The sequence below is a fragment of the Anabrus simplex genome, chromosome 11, assembly GCF_040414725.1.
Source record: "Anabrus simplex isolate iqAnaSimp1 chromosome 11, ASM4041472v1, whole genome shotgun sequence".
In the NCBI taxonomy this organism is placed as follows: domain Eukaryota; kingdom Metazoa; phylum Arthropoda; class Insecta; order Orthoptera; family Tettigoniidae; genus Anabrus; species Anabrus simplex.
This window is the reverse complement of record NC_090275.1, coordinates 60,752,594-60,772,849: the sequence shown is the minus strand read 5'-3', so window position 1 is coordinate 60,772,849 and position 20,256 is coordinate 60,752,594. Positions and strand designations below refer to the sequence as shown.

At 42.2% G+C, this 20,256-nt stretch overlaps 1 non-coding gene across 1 annotated transcript; it reads right to left on the bottom strand.

Moving 5' to 3' along the window:
* Positions 1 to 19,791: 19,791 nt before the first annotated feature.
* TRNAK-UUU (transfer RNA lysine (anticodon UUU)) lies at positions 19,792 to 19,864 on the bottom strand. The gene has a single exon. It is a non-coding gene; the product is annotated as a tRNA-Lys (tRNA).
* Positions 19,865 to 20,256: the final 392 nt, after the last annotated feature.

The window sequence follows — 20,256 nt, the reverse complement described above, 5'->3', positions numbered from 1 at the left end:
CTTCATCTCCCCTGCGGCCCTAGAACACGTTCGCCTGATACGTAGTTACATGCTGCCTGCATAGAGTGTAGCTGGTAAAATCTGCTTCGTAAAGTTATGCTGTGTGTGTGTGTGTGTGTATGTGTTATTACCTAGTGCTTTAGCTGCTCAGAAGAATATAGCAGCACTTGTCGTTGTTGGTGCAATAAAACGAAAAACTGAGTGACAAAGACCGTAACATGAACAAAGGATAAAAATGTATGTATATAGTCTAAAATAAATATGAATTGTCAAAACATATTACAGGTGTTGTTTAATCCTACAGCATGTCCTAGTGACTTAGAAGAAAGGAAACGTAGAGGATTAAAAGAAAACACACATAAGATTTAAAGTACATCCTCTTTATTAATCCATGAATTAAAGCTGTTATTAAAACCAAGCCATTTAACATACAGTTTATTACCACGACGTCGAATAACACGTTCAACTAAATAGTGATCAGGATATTTTGTTTTCTGCAGTTCTTCGATGTAGAATCCTCCTTCAATAGGCTGTCCTCTGAGATCGCGAAGTAAATACGTAACTGGATTAGTAAGCTTAACACTTCTGATTTGAAAAATTTCAGTGCTCCAGTTAGGTGTGTATCCTTTTGCAAAGATAGACTTGTGTTTGCTGATGCGAACGAAATCACCTTCTTTAAAGCGATAGCGACGTGGATCAGCTGTTTTGATTACAAGATGAATAGCATCTAGACGAGGTGTATTCTTTGTAACAAGACGTGGCTTTGTTCCGATAGTGCGATGAGGTGTATCGTTGTAGGTAGATAAAAGTCTAGGTAGCAGATCAATCCAACGATATGAACCTTGCGCTGTAAATTCTCGCCACATCATTGTTTTGAGTGTACGATTAAAGCGTTCTACAACACTTGCCTTGAGATTACTGAACGTAGAGTAGTGTTGAATGCCAAGTAACTTGAGGTAAGAAGAAAAATCCTTGTTGTAAAACTCTTTACCTTGATCAGTTTGAAGAAGCCTTGGGCAGCGTTTCGATTCTTCAACAATATGTTTAAATGCTTCTTTAACTTGAGCTGCTGTTTTAGAACGCACGGGTTATGCAAAAGCAAACTTTGAGTACACATCGATAACAGTAAGTAGATACTTATAGCCCTTATTACTAGAAGCATATGGAATCATTTCTACTAAGTCTGCTTGCCAGAGATCATCTTTTCCTCGTGTAATAACGCGTCTGCGACAGTAGGTGCGACGTGCTGGTTTATGTAACTCATGTGCGATGTTTACCTTTACAGGTGAGATCTTCTCTTGACGAGCCATTATAAAATAATACCGGCATAACGTAGTTCTCTTTCTATTTCTAGAATTTCTGATCCGTGACCAGTGTGACCAGCCTCTTGCGATGCTCTTAAAAGTTGTAATCGTTCAACGAGTAAGTTTGGGTCATTCCAGTATCTTACATCCACATACGGCAACAAAGGCTTGTAGATAACGTCTAGACTACGTGCAGTCGGAAACAGCTTAGAAATAAACTCACGATACTTGTAACTCTTATTCGCATTTACAGCTTCTGTTCTCTTGTAATTACGTCGTGTTGCATCGGTAGCAAAAAGTATTGCTTTATACTTTTTAAGATCATCTTGTAAAATTATATCCTTGTCAGGTATTCGTGAGAAAAGAAGTTCTAAGAGTCCTTTCGTAGGTTTATAGGTAACACCTTTTACAATGAGTTTGTTGCTATTAATCTTAACATTTGAATTTCCTATCCGGAAACAGTCATCTTCGTAGCGAATACCATAGGTAGTGTCAGTTTGTCCTGTAAAAAGTTTTTCTATATAAGGTGCAAAGAGAGATCCATAGGTATCTTGAATAAAAGTTCTAAACTGATTGCGATATTCTGGTGTAATCATAACCTCAGACAAAGATGGTAGATTTTGCTTCGATGTAGTAGGTGTTTCTGCAATAACATCTGTAGTTAAAAACTCAACACGCTTAGATGGTGATGCATCATTAAGTTCTTCTTCTTCTTCTTCCTTATCTTCCTCTTCTTGATCTACATCCTGCTTCTTCTCTTCCGTATCTTCTTCATGCTTTTCTTCTTCATGCTTCTCTTTATGATATGATGTTTGCATAGAAGCAAAACTTGAAGTAGACTGCGGTAATGAAGTAGAATTAAAAATTTCTTTGAGTGGTGTACTTAGTTGTGTTTTTAAAAATAAATCCGTGTCTGCTTGAATACGTTTAAGCTCTTTAAATTTCCGTCGAATATTGTTTCGAGCTTGGATGATATGTTTTGTGATCTCCTTGCTAGATGTTAACATGATGGTGGTTTTTAATCAAGTAGTTACTGTAATTCTGTGTTAATGCATATAAAATGATCGAAACCCATGCGATATCGTCCATGCTGTACATCACTTTCTTTATCAATAACTAAAAAGCTGTAACGGTGTAATGACCAACATTTAGCACACATACGTTTAAAGTCATCGAATGTCATATCAGTGTTAACATGATCGTTATACACATGTCGCATGTTGCGCTCATCTTGCCGAAAAAGCACAATAACATTCGCGTTGTCGCGTATCAACTGCTTGGGCACACGAGAATAGGTTTGGCACAAATAGATGCAATCAACATATTTATGTCGACCCATACTAAAGAATGCACGAATAACGTTTTGCTGTTCTGTTGCGACATCATCAAAGATCATTAGAGAATTAGGAAGCACATCGTCTGGTGATGGTACTTGCTCATGTGAATTAAATTTAAAATATCTTATTCCATCTTTAACTAGATCGTGCATTACAGTTTGTAGAATAGTATATAGCGGCTGATAGAGTGACTTTGCGAAAACGTAAATATTCTCGAAGCGTATACCATTTACAGAAGTAATAAGTGTGAGTAAAATATTTGTTTTACCGCATCCCGACGGACCTGATATAATACATCGCACAGTAAAAGGAAACAACGTTCCATGAAGTTTTCTTGTAGTTGTACTAGAACTAGGTAAGAGATGTGGTACAATGTCGGTAACAGGTAGCGTGTCTTGCTGCTTTATAATCTTCATGATAACTGAATCATAAAGTACGTAATAGTAATATATATATATATTAAACGAAACAAGAGGCAACGGTTAGTTTATGATTTGCTCTTGACTAGTAAAGTCGTGTCCAGCATGGTGAAACAACGATATCCAAACGACATGAAGAAGAAGAAGAAAGTAAAAACTGTTGGATGGAAAGATGTTATAAAGGCTGCGCAAAAAGCTATTCGAGGGGAATACAATCCTCGTGTAGCTATTACTAAGGCGTTACGCGCAGCAAGAGCGAGAATTTCTCCAAAGTGCAGAGCAATATTTAGTAAACGTGCGCGAATTATTCCTGTACCAAAACGAGGAGGATTTCTTCCTGCGCTGTTTGCTGGCTTAGCAGCTTTAGGGTCATTGCTAGGTGGTGCTAGTGCTGTAGCGAGAACTGTCAAAGCTGTAGAAGAAGCGAAACAACAGTTGAAAGAGAGTGAACGTCATAACAAGACGATGGAGGCAATTGCGTTACGAGGCAAAGGTGTGAACATGAAGCTAGCGCCATACAAGAAAGGGCTTGGTATCTACATTTCTCCAAAAAACGTCTACTGAATGCACTGCCATATCGAGCTCTAACGCATGATGAAGTTTTTACGTTTGCTAAACAACTAGGAATTCATTATTTTCGAGGAGTGTATATGCGTGATCAACTACCAGCACGTCCACGTGAACGTGAAAGTGCCGTAATTAACTTGGACGACAGTCGTGGACCTGGAACTCATTACGTTGCTTATGTAAAACGTAAATCTAAAGTATGGTATTTTGATAGCTATGGAGATTTACCTCCTCCTTTTGAGCTCATACGTTATTTCGGAAGCAGTGCAGACATTGTTTACAATAAAAACCGTGTGCAAAACTTTAATACACGCATGTGCGGACGATTATGTCTTATGTTCTTATATCAAACCCAGACAGTAGAGAAAGTGTATTAGTGTCTACGTGATGACGAACAGTGAAAGAACGTTTGCTGTACGTGGAGAAGGACCTGAAACAACCATCTATTTTAATCCGCCAATCGAACTTGGTTATCAGCCGCATAGTCTTGGACTAGTATCGTTTGAAAGCTACAATAAAATCTATAATGTGCGTGATGGTTTAAACAAGTTCTATTACGATGAGTATGTGCTAACACTACCCTCAGTTAGTTATACAGTAGATGATATTCACGACTATATTGAAAGTACGTTAATTGATCAGTTTGGGGAAGATAGTTTTAGTAATCATAATTACAAGTTCTCAATCACTATAAGCAACATTACGCACAAATGTGTTATTGAATCATCATTTAAGATTGACTTCAAATCACAACCTGATTCGATTGGTCCACTGCTTGGATTTTCATCGAGGGAGCTCCTACCGAACGTACGTTACGAGTCTGATCAACCTATAAAACTCTTCGATGATTATAATGTGAACATTACTTGTAATATTATTACAGACTTGAATAGTAATCTACAACCTTCGCACGTCCTGCACGACTTTATTGTTACAGAGGAACGTGGATATACTATTTGTGAGAAACCAGCAGTAGTTCTTTATCATCCTGTGTCTGTAAAACACATTAGCAACATTACTCTTAGACTTGTAAATAAACATAATCAGCTTATTCATTTAGATCAGCACGCGTACGTAGCTTACAAACTACATCTTAAACCAGTATGAAAACCATCTATAAAACACGGTGTACATTCCGAAGGCATACTACATGTGTGCAGAGACTCATCGAGTTAACAGATACCCATAAGCAGATACTCCAAGATTTAGGATATACACTACTACAACAGAATGGAAGAAATGCTAGACATTACGAATACAGTAGAAAGTCGTGAAGGTGTAGTACGAAGTGAGCTTCATTCTTATCAACCTTTTACGTTTGGATTAAATAACAATGATGAAATTCATTTTATTATTAATCAACAAGATGTTTACACCTTACCACACGAAAGCTACCTCTATATTGAAGGACGATTAGAAAAGTCTGATGGAAGTGGACCAAGCACTTCACAACTAAACAACCATGCTCTAGCTTTTCTCTTTTCTGAAGCGCGATATGAAGTAAATAATGTTGAAATAGATCGAACGAAGAATGTTGGTATTACAAGCGCAATGAAACTCTACCCTTCTTTCTGTGATGAAGAAAGTAATCTTTTGCGGATGGCTGGATGGTGTCCAAAATCTACTAACAACTGGATGATTAATGAGGATGGGACTTTTACGGGTATGTTATCACTGAAACATATTTTTGGATTCGCAGAAGACTTTACACGTATTATAATCAACGTAAAACAAGAGCTTATTCTAATCCGTGATCGAAGTGATTACAATTCTCTTAAAGCAGTAGAAACACCTGTAGAATCGAAAATAACACTGCATCGTATACTGTGGCGGATCCCACATGTAACCTTATCTGATCGTGAAAAACTTCGATTGCTCAAGATTGTAGAAAATGATACACCAATACCTATACGTTTTAGAAGTTGGGAGCTGCATGAATATCCTGTGTTACCACCTACAAACAAGCATAGCCGGGCAGTTAAAACATCACGTTTTACTGAGAAGCCCTTGTACATTATTTTTGGATTTCAAACTAATCGTAAATTCAATCACGAAAAAGATAGCTCACTGTTTGATCACTGCAAATTAAGACACGTTAGACTATATCTCAATGGAATTACGTATCCCTACGAAAACATCGACATTAACTTTGAGAAAAATAAGTTTGGGATGCTCTATGACATGTTTTGTAAATTTCAATCATCGTATTATCAGAAATAAGATCGTCCGCTATTTACACCTCAAGAATTTAAAAATAAAGCACCGATTGTAGTTATAGACTGCTCTTATCATGAAGAATCTATAAAAGAATCTCCAGTTGATATTCGTTTAGAATTTGAAACATCTGAAAACATTCCTGCTAACACAGCAGCCTATTGTCTTATTATTCATATGAGTGATGTTACTTACCATCCGCTAACGAATATTGTTACGAGACTATAAATAAGAATAGATCTTTATCATTTTCATTAGTGTGTGCTTCGACATCGTACGCTATGGAACAAAACTGTAAATGTGCATGCTGTTTGCATGCTCATACGCAACATCTTATTTATGTTTCACGAGTGAGTGAGGCTATTAAGATGTTCTATAAACGTAGATCATCGATGCCGAAACATCTTATTCAATACTTACCACCAGGATTTTTATATATGTACGCTGCCTCTTACGTACATAATTTTTGGGACATCCTTCCTCTACACAGTAAGATGTCAATCGAAGTAGCTTTATGCAGAACTTGTGAGCGACATTACAAGCATCGAGGAGAAAATGGTGATGATGATTGGGATGGACCAAATCCGAGGATTGAACACTGTACACAGTGTATGAATGAACTTTCTCTAGTACTTCATGATGATGATGATTCCGAAAAGGAATAACAGCAAGGTAAGAAGTACATGATCTTCTCTGTAAAGCATAACATACTTAGTATAATATATTTCTAAATGCTTTGTTTAATTTGAATGTTGCAGGAGGCATTTCGGAAGCATACGTTGTTAAGAAGCACACCAACCTTGTCAGCAGCAAAAACGAACACTGTTGTAGTACATTTGTAAATAAATATTTGATCGCATTCAAAAAATGTTGTACTTATTGCATTGCTTTACACCGACTTACTCTTAAGAAAAACGATCAGGTCTAAACATGCACAATGACGTCATCACAACAGCACTTGCTTACTCTAGCTTTCCCGATGCATGTTTAAACTCGTTCGAATTTACCGCTACCACATTCCTTTACATCGACTTACTCTTAAGAAAACGGACAAGTCTAAACATGTATGATGATGTCATCACAACAGCACGTGCTTACTCTAGCTTACCCGATGCGTGATTAAACTTGTTCGAATTAACCGCCACCACATAGAGTGCAGCAGCGAGGTAAGCGATGTAAGATGGCGGTAGCTAAAGATGTCAGCACGGTGCTCTGTTGATTAAAGATGGCTGCTTGTCAAAAAGATTTTTTCAAGTTATCCGCCACCACATAGAGTGCAGCACTGAGGTTTGCGATGCAATATGGCGGGTGACAGCTTGTCAAAGGTAAGTAGCTAAAGAGAGCAGCACTAAGGTTAGCAATGCAAGATGGTGGATGACAGCTGTGACGTAAAATATTACCCGCAAGATAGCACCACGATGCCCTTTTCATTAAAGATAGCAGCTAGAATTTTTCAAATTAACCGCCTCAAAGGTAAGTAGCTAAAGAGGGCAGCACTGTTCTCTCTGGATTAAAGATGGCAGCTTGTCGAAAAGAATTTTTCAAATTAACCGCCTCAAAGGTAAGTAGCTAAAGAGGGCAGCACTGTTCTCTCTGGATTAAAGATGGCTGCTGAATTTTTTCAAATTATCCGCCACCACAAAGAGGGCAGCACGGTGCTCTCTTGATTAAAGATGGTAGATGACAGCTGAAGAGCGAGTAGAATTTGTTTCCAAATAAGAGCACGTAGAATTTACCGCCACCACATAGAGTGCAGCACTGTTCTCTCTAGATTAAAGATGGTGGATGACAGAAAAGCGCATAGCTTTGTAAAGCACGTAGAATTTGCCGCCACCGCATAGAGTGCAGCACTGTTCTCTCTAGATTAAAGATGGTGGATGACAGAAAAGCGCATAGGTTTGTAAAGCACGTGGAATTTGCCGCCACCACATAGAGTGCAGCACTGTTCTCTCTAGATTAAAGATGGCGGATGACAGCTGTCAGAAAAGCACATAGGTTTGTAAAGCACATGGAATTTACCGCCACCACATAGAGTGCAGCACTGTTCTCTCTGGATTAAAGATGGCGGATGACAGCTGTCAAAAAAGCACGTGAGTATGTTTTCAAACAAGAGCACGTGGAATTTTTCAATTTGCCGCCACCACATAGAGGGCAGCACTGTTCTCTCTGGATTAAAGATGGCGGATGACAGCTGTCAAAAAAGCACGTGAGTATGTTTTCAAACAAGAGCACGTGGAATTTTTCAATTTGCCGCCACCACATAGAGGGCAGCACTGTTCTCTCTGGATCAAAGATGGCGGATGACAGCTAACGAAATTGCCCGCATGATAGCAGCACAGTGCTCTATTGATTAAAGATGGCGGATGACAGCTGTCAAAAAAAAAAGCACGCAGCTTTGTTTCCCAACAAGAGCACATAGAATTTTTCAAATTGCCGCCACCACATTTCAAAGGTATCTAGCTAAAGAGTACAGCACTGTGCTCTGTTGATTAAAGATGGTGGATGGTAGCTGTCAAAAAAGCACGTGAGTTTGTTTCCAAACAAGAGCACGTGGAATTTTTCAATTTGCCGCCACCACATAGAGGGCAGCACGGTGCTCTCTTGATTAAAGATGGCTGCTGTCACGTGGAATTGTCTGCTACCACAGGTATCTAGCTAAAGAGGGCAGCACTGAGGCTTGCGATGCAATATGGCTGCTGTCAAAAAGCATTTTTCAAATTATCCGCCACCACATTTCAAAGGTAAGTAGCTAAAGAGGGCAGCACTGTGCTCTATAGATTAAAGATGGCGGATGACGGCTGTCAAAAAACACGTGGCTTTGTTTACCTCGCGCTAGTTAGGTTAAGTTGGTAGCACTAAGGTTTAGACCCGTCAAGATGGCAGCACTGCCGATGACAGGTGACGAAAGAGGGCAGCACGGTGCTCAAAGATGGCGGATGGCAGCTGTCAAAAAGCATGTGGCTGTCAAAAAGCACGTGGCTTTGTTTACCTCTCGCTAGTTAGGTTAAGTTGGTACCACCGAGGTTTATTCCCGTCAAGATGGCAGTACTGAGGTTAGCGATGCGTTGTTGTCTGTCAAAAAGCACGTGGCTTTGTTTACAAATCTGTCAAAAAGCACGTGGCTGTCAAAAAACACGTGGCTTTGTATACCTCATGCTAGTTAGGTTAAGTTGGCACTACTGAGGTTTAGGCCCGTCATGATGGCAGTACTGAGGTTTGCGATGCGTTGTTGTCTGTCAAAAAGCACGTGGCTTTGTTTACAAATCTGTCAAAAAGCACGTGGTTGTCAAAAAGCACGTGGCTTTGTTTATCTCGAGCTGGTTAGGTTAAGTTGGCACTACTGAGGTTTAGGCCCGTCAAGATGGCAGTACTGAGGTTAGCGATGCGTTGTTGTCGATGACAGCTGTCAAAAAGCACGTGGCTTTGTTTACAAATTCAAATTTCGCGCTAGTTAGGTTAAGTTGGCAGTACTGTCGCGCTAGTTAGGTTAAGTTGGCAGTACTGGAAGAGGCCACTGGCTGAGGTGGAGGTGGCCACTGGGAGCCGGAGGTGGCGGTGGCGGCCGAACTGTCCAATTATACTACTCCCGGCAAAAATGTAACTTACTTGAAGCTCTCCTCTCTTATCATTGCTCTAAGTAGCTCGAGCTTACACCACACCTGTACTTCTTGAGAAGCGTATATTTCCGATAAGTAGCCAATAGGACATATTCACTTCAGGAGTGTACAAGCTGACAAATTCGTTCAGTCAGCAGAGAAAGGTTCCACTATTAAAACAGTAAATCAGGACAAATTGCGCGCGGTCTGGTGTTTTTTTTTAAAAAAACTACTTCCTCGAAATGGTTTTCTGTGGTTTCCGGATTTCCTCCATAAAATGTCAGGATGGTACCTAACTTAAGACCACGACCGCTTCCCATCCCCTACAACGCTCCTGTTCAGTATAGCAGGTGAGGCCAGCTGCGGAAGGTGCAGATCTTCCTCCCCAGTTGTATCTCCCGACCCGAAGTCTCATGCTCCAGGACACTGCCCTTGAGGCGGTAAGGGTGGGATCCCTTGTGGAATCCGAGGGAATCGCGAACCCTGGAGGGTAAACGGATAGAAGGATATTAAGTCCATGGTCGCTTCATTTCCATTCCTTGCCATTTCCCATCCTATCTAAGATCGCACTGTGCAAACTGTAAATTAATTTTTAAAAATTAAAAATTCTAACCAGGATGCTTCCAATAGTTCAATCGCGATACACAAATTATGCCTGATCCCTTGAAATAATTTCTTAGCTGTGCTCAGTGGCTTAGACGGTTAAGGCGCTGGCCGTATGAGTCTATGTTGAGGTTCGATCCTGGCTCAATCCGATGGTAGTTAAAAGTGCTCAAATAAATCAGCCCCGTGTTGATAGATTTAACGGCACGTAAAAGCCCTTCTGCGGGACAAAATTCCGGCCCCTCACGTCTGCTAAAACACTAAAAGTAGTTAGTAGGGCGTAAAAGCTGTAAGATCATCAGTAAATCCTTACATTTTGGAAGATAACTGAGGATACGTCCGCCTCTGTGGTGTAGTGGTTAGTGTGATCAGCTGCCACCCCCGGAGGCCCGAGTTCGATTCCTGGCTGTGCCACGAAATTTGAAAATTGGTGCGAGGGCTGGAACGGGGTTCACTCAGCCTCGGGATGTCAACTGAGCAGAGGTGGGTTCGATTCCCACCTCAGCCATTCTGGAAGTGGTTTTCTGTGATTTCCCACTTCTCCTCCAGGCAAATGCCGGGATGGTACCTAACTTAAGGCCACGGCCATTTCCTTCCCTCAGCCACAATGCTCCTGTTCAGCATAGAAGGTGAGGTCACCTGGGCGAGGTACTGGCCATCCTCCCAGTTGTATCCCCCGACCCAATGTCGCACGCTCCAGGACATTGCCCTTGAAGCGGTAGAGGTGGGATCCCTCTCTGAGTACGAGGAAACCCCAACCTTGGATGGTAAGCATATTAAGAAAGAAAGAAAGAAAGAAAGAAAGAAATGAAAATACTATTTTAATATTGAAAACATTTATTAGCAGAAAAAGTATGGGGTCCCATACTACGAAAAACGTAGAATTAAGCATTTTCCTCAATGTTGCCGAAAATTGAAGGGCTAAAGGGCCCGGAAAGTTTTAAAGTTGTGAGTCTTAGGTACCACTATCAAACTAAAAAAACTCGAAAATCACTTCCGGCCTAAATACAGTTCCGGAAAACCCTAAAATTGCTTGTTGCTCTGCTCCTTTCATTTTGATTAATATTCTGACCAAATTTACATAATACTTTCTGTAATGTGTTCCTAGACTCAATACTTTCAGCCGTGTTCTTTTTAATTTTTTAAAAAATATCCACATCGAATGTAGGTCTTAAGTGAAACTCTGCATCGAGTCACATTAGCGTTCGTAGTGGTGATTAAGTGAAACAATGCATTGACACACATTAGAGCTGTCAGTGGTAGAAAAAGGCAAACTGCTAATCTAATCGAGCGGATAACGTTGAATAAGAAATGTTCTGTAATTTTTAAGGAATACATTCCCATACTTTACCATAGTTTATTTACCTAAAATTCGTAGCTCATATCTCTGGGATGTTTTCAGCATTGAGTTGTTTACTTTAAGAGCTAGAATTGTAGACTTTTTAAAGTATAAAAATAAACCTATACTTCAAGAATTCAGGAGAAAGAAAATTTTTCTTTGATTTGAAATAAAATCTAAAAATAAAATCGAGCTCCTTTGCTGAATGGTAAACATTGTAGCCTTAGGGTCAAAAGTTCCAGAGTTCGATTCCTAGATGGACTGGGCAATTAAGCCGCATCTGGTGAATTATTTTAACTCAGGAACTTGAGGTTGATTTCAAGACGCATCCTCTTACATCCTTGCAATTCATCATACTACAAACCACCACAGAAACACGCAATAGTTAATACATCCCTCCACATATGCTTGGCGTCAGGAAGGGCATCCCGCAGTAAATCAGGGAAAATAGATTTGTGTCACCACACCGTAGTAAGGGGAAATAGCAGGGAAAAAGAAGAAGACTACGATTACACTCTTCTCCTTGACTCTGGATCCCTGGTGACGTGAGTATGTGGAATTTCTAGGCAAATAAATTGTCTGTCCTCTTCAGGTTGACTGTACAATACATGTACCTTAGTTCCCTTTTGTTTTTTCTATCTATCTATCTATCTATCTATCTTAATCAGCTTACCCTCCAGGGTCGGTTTTTCTCTCGGACTCAGCGAGGAATCCCACCTCTACCGCCTCAAGGGCAGTGTCATGGAGCTTCAGACATCGGGTCAGGGATACAACTGGGGAGGATGACCAGTACCTCGCCCAGGCGGCCTCACCTGCTATGCTGAACAGGGGCCTTGCGGGGGTATTGGAAGATTGGAAGGGATAGACAAGGAAGAGAGAAGGAAGCGGCCGTGGCCTTAAGTTAGGTACCATACCGGCATTTGCCTGGAGGAGAAGTGGGAAACCACGGAAAACCACTTCCAGGATAGCTGAGGTGGGAATCGAACCCACCTCTACTCACTTGACCTCCCGAGGCTGAGTGGACCCCGTTCCAGCACTCGTACCACTTTTCAAAATTTCGTTGCAGAGCCGGGAATCGAACCCGGGCCTCCGGTGGTGGCAGCTAATCACACTAACCACTACACCACAAAGGCGGACCATCGTATTAATTTAACGAAATATTTCTTTACTTATCTAGTCTGCCGAAGCATAGTCTGTTGTTTCCAAATATTGTTTCAGAACTATACAATCATCTTCAATCATTTTTTTAGAATCGTTTGATAGGATAGATCATGGATCTCTAGTCACAGAAATGAGTGCAATTGAACTAGACAAAAGAGTGAATAAATGGATGGCTATTTTACTACAAAATAGAATTCAGAGAATTAGAGTAATGAATCGTCCGCCTCTGTGATGTAGTGGTTAGTGTAATTAGCTGCCACCTCCGGAGGCCCCGGTTCGATTCCCGGCTCTGCCATGAAATTTAAAAAGTGGTACGTGGGCTGGAACGGGGTCCACTCAGCCTCGGGAGGTCATGTGAGTAGAGGTGGGTTCGATTCCCACCTCAGCCATCCTCGAAGTGGTTTTCCGTATTTTCCCACTACTCCTCCAGGCAAATGCCTGGATGGCACCTAACTTAAGGACACGGCCGCTTCCTTCCCTCTTGCTTGTCTATCCCTTCCAATCTTCCCATGCCCCCGCAAGGCCCCTATTCAGCATAACAGGTGAGGCCGTCTGGGCGAGGCACTGGTCATCCTCCCCCGACCCAGAATCTGAAGCTCTAGGACACTGTCCTTGAGGCGGTAGAGGTGGGATCCCTCGCTGAGTCCGAGGGAAAAACTAGCCCTGGAGGGTAAGCAGATTAAGAAGAAGATTAATGAATCATTATCTGATCCTGTATTATTATTATTATTATTTTTTGTTGTTAACGGTTTAAGTTCACACTACCACATTGAACGTTTTCTGCAACGGAAGAATGGGACAGGTCTAGGATACGGAAGGTAGCGGCTGTTACCTTAAACAGCCTGGTGTGAAAAGCACGCAAAACCATCTTCAGGGCTGCCAACGGTGGGATCCAAACCCATTATTTCCCGAATGGAAGTTCACAGCTAATTGACCCTAACCACGCGGCAAAGTCGCTCCGTCCTGTAATCATTAAGGTAGTATTTTCTCATAGAAATTATATGAGTAAAGAATTGGAATCAGAGATAAGGGTTTTTGAGGAAGATGTTATACTGTAGGCCTATAGAGTAATTAATAAGTTACAAGGCTGCGGACAACTACAAAATGACCTCGATAATGTTGTTAGATGGACAACAGGCGATGGTATGACGATAAATGGGCTGAAAAGTCAGCTTGTGTCTTTCAAGATGAGGAAAAGTCTTCTCAGTTGCAATTACTGTGTTGAGGGAGTGAAATTTCCTCATGGGGATCACTGTAAGCGACTAGGTGTTACCTAAAGGTCTTCACTGGGGCAATCACATGAACGCGATTGTAAATAAAGATGACAGATGTCTTCACATGGTTATGAGAGTATTTAGGAGTTGTAGTAAGGATGTAAAGGAGAGGGCATATAAGTCACTGTTAAGACCGCAATTAGAATATTGTATGGTATCCTCACCAGGATTACTTGATTCGTGAAATGAAAAAAAAAATTCCAAAGAAAAGCAGCACAACTGGTGTTGGTGATTTCCGACAAAAGATTAGCTTTACGAAAATAATTCTAAGTTTGGGCTGGGAAGACTGGAATGTTGTTGTTTAAGTCATCAGTCGATAGACTGTTTTGATGCAGCTTTCCATGACATCCTATCCTGCGTTAACCCCTTCATTTCTACGTAACTATTCCATCCTACATCCGCTCTAATCTGCTTGTAATATTCAAACCTTGGTGTACCCCTACCGTTCTTACCGCCTACACTTCCTTCAAAAACCATTTGAACAAGTCCTGGGTGTCTTAAGATGTGTCCTATCATTCCATCTCTTCTTCTCGTCAAATTTAGCCAAATCGATCTCCTCTCACAAATTCGATTCAGCATCTCTTCATTCGTGATCCGATCTATCCACCTCACCTTCAACATTCTTCTGTAACACCACATTTCAAAAGCTTCTATTTTCTTTCTTCCTGAGCTAGTTATCGTCCACGTTTCACTTCCAAACAATGTCACGCTCAGATGAAAGTCTTCAGAAACATCTTTCTAATGCCTATATTAATATTTGAAGCGAGCAAATTTCTTTTCTTAAGAAATCTCTTCTTGTTGTGCTAGTCTGCATTTTATGTCCTCCTTACTTCTGCCATCGTTAGTAGTTTTACTACCCAAGTAAAATTATTAATCTATACTGACTTAGCGAATGTCATGGGATAGTCACTTAATAGCATGTGAGGTCTCCTCTGGCCCTGCGAACTGCAGTGAGACGCCGTGCAAGTGAGTCGACAAGTGCAGGATCCATGGCACGGAGCCTGCGTTCCAGGACATCCCAGATATGCTCGATAGGGTTCATATCGGGGCTCCTGGGTGGCCATGGCAGTCGTTGGACCTCCGCTGCATGTTCCTGGAACGATTCCCGGGTGACGTGGGAGCGATGTGGCGGCTCGTTATCATCTTGAAACACCGCAGAACCGTCTGGGCACTGGAAGGCCAAAAATAGGTAGAGATGGTCTCCGAGCAGCTCAACATACAGACTCTTCCAGAACAACTAGGGGGCCCATTCCATACCAGGAAAATGTACCCCAGACCATAACAGAGATACCAGCGCCCTGGACCACACCTTCGAGGCAGGCGGGATCCATCGCTTCATGTGGTCACACGGTGCCACTCATCGGTATGGTGCAGTAGAAATCGTGATTCGTCCGACCATATCACGTAACGCCATTGTTTCCTTATTTATGCGGTTGCGCTAGAATACTATTGATCTTCTTAATCTGTTTACTCTCCAGGGTTGGTATTTCCCTCGGACTCAGTGAGTGATCCCACCTCTACCGCCTCAAGGGCAGTGTCCTGGAACGTGAGACATTGGGTTGGGGATACAACTGGGGAGAATGACCAGTACCTCGCCCAGGCGGCCTCACCTGCTGTGCTGAACAGGGGCTTTGTGGAGGATGGGAGGATTGGAAGGGATAGACAAGAAAGAGGGAAGGAAGCGGCCGTGGCCTTAAGTTAGGTACCATCTCGGCATTTGTCTAGAGGAGAGATGGGAAACCACGGAAAACCACATTGAGAATGGTTGAGGAGGGAATCGAACCCACCTCTACTCAGTTGACCTGACGAGGCTGAGTGGACCCCGTTCCAACCCTCGTACCACTTTTCAAATTTCATGGCAGAGCCGGGAATCGAACTCGGGCCTCTGGGGGTGGCAGTTAATCACACTAACGACCACACCACAGAGGCGGACACTATTGATCTTGTGTATTAATTATTACATTTGGTCATGACAAGAGAACAAGGAGTGTCTAGCCATAAGAACCAACGAAAATACCCTAGATGGTATGAAGATAGGAACAGAATCGGTGAAAGAGTTGGGAACAAATATGGCATCTTATGCAATATTAATTTCAAACGATAGCTACCCGTTAGAGACCAACAGTTGAAATGTACAGGGGCGGATAAAAATTTCCGCCCGAACAGGGACTCGAACCCTGGACCCTTAGGTTAAAAAGCCTAATGCTCTACCGACTGAGCTATCCGGGCTATAATGCCAACAATTATTTGCTTGCGGACTTATGCCTTACTCAAGTTGAGTCACTTGACAGGAGTCAGTTGCGTGGAGAAGAACTAGTTTGGTGAGTGGAATGCGTGGTAGCAGTGATATAACATTGCAGACCTTGGTTCCACAAAGTTTACTTAAATATCTCCTGTACCGTGTTTACATTAATTTAAGAGAATTTAGATCTTAACACTCTCTAGCTGGGGCGGAGAAGTTTGCCCGGTTAACTTGATCTGCTTACCATCCAGTGTTGGTTTTTCCCTGGGACTGAGCCAGGGATCCCACCTCTACCGCTTCAAGGGCAGTGTCCTGGAGCTTCAGACTCTGGGTCGGGGGATACAATTGACCAGTACCTCGCCCAGGCGGCCTCATCTGCTATGCTGAACAGGGGCCTTGCGGCGGGATGGGAAGATTGGAAGGGATAGACAAGGAAGAGGGAAGGAAGCGGCCGTGGTTTTATGGTAGGTACCATTTGCCTGGAGGAGAAGTGGGAAACCACCGAAAACCACTTCCAGGACGGTTGAGGTGGGAATCGAACCCACCTCTACTCAGTTGACCTCCCGAAGCGGAGTGGACCCCGTTCCAGCCCTCGTACCACTTTTGAAATTTCGTGGCAGAGCCGGGAATCGAACCTGGGCCTCCGGGGGTGGCGGCTAACCACACTAACCACTACACCACAGAGACGGACTGCTCGGTTAACGCGGAGTGTTACTGGTTCGATTCTTTGCCAAAATGTCGAAAAATTAGGGAATGAGATTTACGGCATATGGCCCTGAATTTTACTCAACTACGAAAGAAATGAATTATGTATTTGGGACTGAGTGGTACTGACATTCTAAACCTGAGTTGGTGGCTTCAGTTCAAGCTCAGTCCTTTGGTATTTAAAGATGCTAAAATATGCCAGCCTCGTGTCGGTAGATTTACCAGCATGTAAAAGATCTTCTTTCTTAAAACCTGTTTACCCTCCAGGGTTGGTTTTTCCTTTGGACTCGGCGAGGGATTCAACCTATACCACCTCAAGGGTAGTGAGACATTTGGTCGGGGATATAACCGAGCAAAGGGACCACTACCTCGCCCAGCTGGCCACAACTGCCTTGTGTGGGATGGAAAGATAGGAAGGGAAAGACAAGGAGGAGGGAAAGAAACGACCGTGGCCTTAAGTTAGGTACCATCCCGACATTTGCCTGGAGGCGAAGTGGGAAACCACGGAAAAACACTTCGAAGATCGGTGAGGTTGGAATCGAACCTGGGCCTCCGAGATTAGCAGCTAATTACACTAACCACCACACCACAAAGTGGATATTTATTTATTTATTTATTTATTTATTTATTTATTTATTTATTTATTTATTTATTTATTTATTTATTTATTTATTTATTTATTTATTTATTTATTTACCCTTCATGGTTGGTTTTTCCCTCGAACTCAACGACGGATTCCACCTCTACCGCTTCAAGTGCAGTGTCCTGGAAGGTGAGACTTTGGGTCGGGGCATACAACTGGGATAGAGGGCCAGTACCTCGCCCAGGCGACCTCACCTGCTATGCTGAACAATTGCCTAGTAGGGGGATTGGAATAGTGGAAAGGATAGACAAGGAAGAGTAAGGAAGCGGCCATGGCCTTAAGTTAGGTACCATCCCGGCATTTGCCTGGAGGCGAAGTGGGAAACCACGGAAAACTACCTCGAGGAGGGCTGAGATGGGAATCGAAGCTCCCTCTCCTCAGTTGATCTCCCGAGGCTGAGCGGACCCGGTACCAGCCCTCGTACATAATTTCAAATTTCGTGGCAAAGCCGGGAATCGAACCCGTGCCTCCGCGGGTGGCAGCTAATCACACTATCCACTACACTACATGGGTGGACTATTTATTTATTTATTTATTTATTTATTTATTTATTTATTTATTTATTTATTTATTTATTTATTTATTTATTTATTTATTTATTTGTCCACCTCAGTGGTGCAGTGGTTAGTGGTTAGTGTGACTAGCTGCCACCCCCAACAGCCCGGGTAAGATTTCCGGCTCTGCCACGAAATTTGAAAACTAGTACGAGGGCTGGAACGGCGCCCACTCAGCCTCGTGAGGTCAACTGAGTAGAGGAGGGTTCGATTCCCACCTCATTCATCCTCTAAGTGGTTTTCCGTGGTTTCCCACTTCTCCTCCAGGCAAATGCCGGGATAGTACCTAACGTAAGGTCACGGCCGCTTCCTTCCCCGTTCCTGCCCATCTTCCCATCCTCCACAAGGCCCCGGTTCAGCATAGCAGGTGAGGCCTCCTGGGTGAGATACTGGTCCTCCTCCCCATTTGTATCCCCGACCAAATGTCTTACGCTCCAGGTCACTGCTCTTGAGGTGGTAGAAGGGGGAAACCTCGCTGAGTCCGAGAGAAAACAACCCCGAAGGGTAAAGAGATTAAGAAAGAAAGAAAGAAGAAAGATTTATTTATTTATTTATTTATTTATTTATTTATTTATTTATTTATTTATTTATTTATATCCACGTTCAAGCTCTTCGTGACACTTCTCTTTCTTTTGCCGAAGTGTAAGACGCCTTCCTTATTTTCCCCTCTGATTAGTGTTAATAGGCAATGTTTGCCAGTTGTATTTCTTCCTAAAACAGTAATCACCACCACCACAACTCTGTTATTTTGATCAAAACAATCTTGCAACCATAGAGTTTGTTTTTGCTTCTTTACATTGTACCTACACCGACAGTTCTTATGGCGACAGTGTGGTATGATGTAAGGCTGAATACTGGGAAGGTAGCGTTCATTTCCTTAATTCTTTTATCTGGTGTAATAATGGGATAACTTTCTTTTCTTTGTTTCTGAATTTGACAGCCTATGGACCGCATTAAACCTAATGTTTTCTCTTCTTTTTCTTCTTCTCTTCTTCTACTTCTTCCAGAACCTCTTCATTCTTTCAATTCTAATCTTCCTTTCTCAGATATGACCAATTTGGGTCTACATTTTGGTGGTTTCTCCTGGAATGTTTTGATGCTGTCCACTCGACTTCTAATTTCTTTTCTGTTGTGAATCATATCCATTGTAAATCCACTTTCTGTTGCATCTTTTTTTTTAACCTCTTCGACCCACTTCTTCGAAGCTTTCAGTCCAGTGATGTACTTGATATTTTCTTAGTTAGCCGTTTCTCATCCATCCTTTCTAGATGCCCATTGAAAGCCTTCCCTTTTACATGTGACAGTGACTTTTTAGGTGTATTTGTAGAGATCATAATGTTTTCTATTCCTCCACTCCCCATCAGCATTTTTCTGTGGTCCTAAAATTTTCCTTAAGATTCTCCTCTCCATTTTTTTTTTCGAGTTCCTGAAGATCTCCCTTTTTATTCATTGTCAGGTTCTCTGAAGTGTGGAGAGCCTCTGGCTCTACCACTGTGCTGTAGTGTCTAAGTTTCGCCTTGTAAGATATTACTCTTTTATAATGGTATATTATATAAAACAATCTTAAGAACTATCGACAGTTGAGTTCAAACCCACTATCTGCCGAACGTAAGCTAACAAATACGCAACTCAAACCAAGTGACCAACTTCCTCGTTTGCCAGACGATAGGTGACATCGAATTACTGTTCGTGCTTGTAGCCGTATCCTCTGGACAAATCAATGTACATTAAAGTGGAACAGATTGGATGAACAAATAAAACAATATTAATTTCAAATGATGGTAACCCTTAACAGACGAATAGTTGCAATATACGTGGACTGATAAAATTACTCGCCCGAACAGGGACTCGAACCCTGGACCCTTAGGTTAAAAGCCTAATGCTCTACCGACTGAGCTATCCGGGCTACAATGAGTAGATTCCTACCTTCTTACAGTAATATAAGCGGTTTTAAGACTTGCTCGTGTGCTTTGTTAAGTCATCTGGCAGGAGTCACTGCCGTGGTTTGAGTGGAAAAGTAGGTAGCAGTGATATAACACTGCAGACCTTGGTTCCACATAGTTTACCTAAATATCTTCTCTTGTGGTGCAGTGGTTCGTGTGCTTAGCTACCACCCGCCCCCGGGAAGCCCGAGTTCGGTTGCACCACGAAATTTGAAAAGTGGTACGAGGGCTGGAACAGGGTCCACTCAGCCTCGGGAGGTCAATTGGGTAGTGGGGTTTCGATTCCCATCTCAGCCACTCACGAAGAGGTTTTCCGTAGCTTTTCCGTGGTTTCCAACTTCTTCTCTAGGCAAAC